This window comes from Dysidea avara, chromosome 9 (genome assembly GCF_963678975.1).
Source record: "Dysidea avara chromosome 9, odDysAvar1.4, whole genome shotgun sequence".
Classification (NCBI taxonomy): domain Eukaryota; kingdom Metazoa; phylum Porifera; class Demospongiae; order Dictyoceratida; family Dysideidae; genus Dysidea; species Dysidea avara.
Window position 1 is genome coordinate 1,724,728 of NC_089280.1, and position 1,951 is coordinate 1,726,678.

At 39.9% G+C, this 1,951-nt stretch overlaps 1 long non-coding RNA gene across 3 annotated transcripts; it reads right to left on the reverse strand.

Annotated features, from left to right (window-relative positions):
- Positions 1–301: 301 nt before the first annotated feature.
- On the reverse strand, positions 302–1,566 carry LOC136266523 (uncharacterized). Of its 3 annotated transcripts, XR_010706148.1 has the most exons (7): positions 1,439–1,566; positions 1,025–1,367; positions 869–972; positions 773–820; positions 664–714; positions 531–615; positions 340–477 (listed from the first exon to the last, which is right to left on the reverse strand). It is a non-coding gene; the product is annotated as an uncharacterized lncRNA (long non-coding RNA). The 3 variants fall into 3 exon arrangements; XR_010706149.1 differs by having other exon boundaries at positions 302–477; positions 1,020–1,560; XR_010706147.1 differs by having other exon boundaries at positions 302–477; positions 1,025–1,559.
- Positions 1,567–1,951: the final 385 nt, after the last annotated feature.

The following is a 1,951-nucleotide window of genomic DNA, read 5'->3' on the forward strand; positions in this document are numbered from 1 at the left end:
AATAGAATAGCTATTATCAGATCAACTTACCCTGCCATTCACTAGAATTGACACATATAAATTCAGCTTTTACACTGTTAAAAATAAGGAGTAACTGTTACTCCCCTAGGGGAGTTCCCAGTGTAGGGAGGATTTAACACCCCTATATTTTTGTGGAGAGTAACTAACACCATGCAAAGGAGTAACAAGAACCCTTTGAAAAATCTATTGTAGGGAGTTTTAGTTACTCTAGGAGAGTTCACATAAGCATGCAAGGTGTTTCCTTTACTCCATGAAATTCTACAAATGACTCCGTATAAAATCTCAAATGATGTTAAAGACATACAGCAAAACTGTAACAAAATGTTTACAATATCCAGCTTATAATATTGGAAAGTCACTCAAGAGATCAATAGCAAGGCTTCATTTCATCATCAGCAAACGACACTTCACTGCCACTTCACTGGAGTTACTGCCTATCACATGACATGTTATCAGCTGTAGTAAATAGAGTATAGTAAAGAAATATTCAACAATCACACACTTGTTACCTGTATGGCTGAAGGTACATCACACGCAGTTGCCAACAAAGTTGTAAAAACAATTCTGCCAGACCAGCAGCATTGGTAATGTAAACTAAAATAACCACAGTTGCTATCATGCAAAACAGTACATTTTTGCTACCTGGAGTTCATTATTTTGTTTGTCTACTTGTTCACTGATTTCTTGTGGCACCTGTAATATATGTTTACAAATTGATGCACAGTCGCTGTATATATGTTAGCACACTTACTGGATGTAGTTTAAATTCTATGTTCTCAGTGACATTGAGACATCCGTGCTAAAAAGTAAATATGTGCTTACGTAACTATAAACATTATCTCCTTACAGGTCTTGGAAAGTTGATGAAGTCGAAGACACACAATGTACATTGTATCATAAAGATTCTTGTTAACTGCAGACGATATATCTTACTAGTTAATTCCAGTGAATCTGCATGTAATTATGTAAAGACACTGACAGTGATACAGGCTACTGACCTTACCAGCAATATCATTGTGTCCGGCTGCTAACGTCTACTGAAAGCAGACGGACATGATATGTACGTCATGTTTAAGCTAGGTGGCTTTCCTCTCCTCCCTCAAGTCTTCAACTTCTTACACACTGAATACTAGTAGCTAGCGGTGAGTGGGCTGAATACTGTACGTACTAGTCAGTGATACGGCTGAGTCCGCCGAATTTTATTCTCTTTCCCTGAGTCTTGAACTATTTCTGCTGTGTCACGATAAGGCGCCTAAACCCTCACGAGCAGTGGTGACTTCCGTTTGAGCCAGTTTAATAAACCCGGCGTGTCACACGAGACGACTCAGATATGAGCTCAAACGTGCCTGAAGAAAGAATGAACGAGATAGTGAACGTCCAGTAATTATTCACGAACAAGTAAACACTTTAGTATCACCTTTTAAGCACTACAATTCCTCAGAGAAACAAACCGCTTTCAACTACTCAACATGGTTCTGTTGTTAAAGAAGCCGTTTCTATGGTAATACTCTTCACTCTAAATAATGCGCTTGTAATAGAAATGGTATTTAATAATTGTGACCAGATTTTACAGAACCGAACCAAATCGCACATCAGGCAAAATCAAGCTAACACCACCAGTGGATAGCTACACTATCTTACTATAAGTTTTGACCCTCAGCACTACTCAAACTACACGAGGCTGGTTTTAATAGACGTCTTTTCTGGGTGGTGTGTAGTGCCCAAATGGCAGTTTCATGCCTTGTGAAGGACCTGGCTTGGCAAGAATCAGTGGTTTGCTGGTGGACAGCCTTATAATGTTGGCCAGACGTGTTCTCTGTAGATTTTGCTACATATCAGCCACTAAGGAGCCAGCACGGCCCTGCAATCTCGTGTCTGGACTCCAATCGTGGTCTGCCTCCATTTTGAGGCCTATATTTTGCCTTCCCCG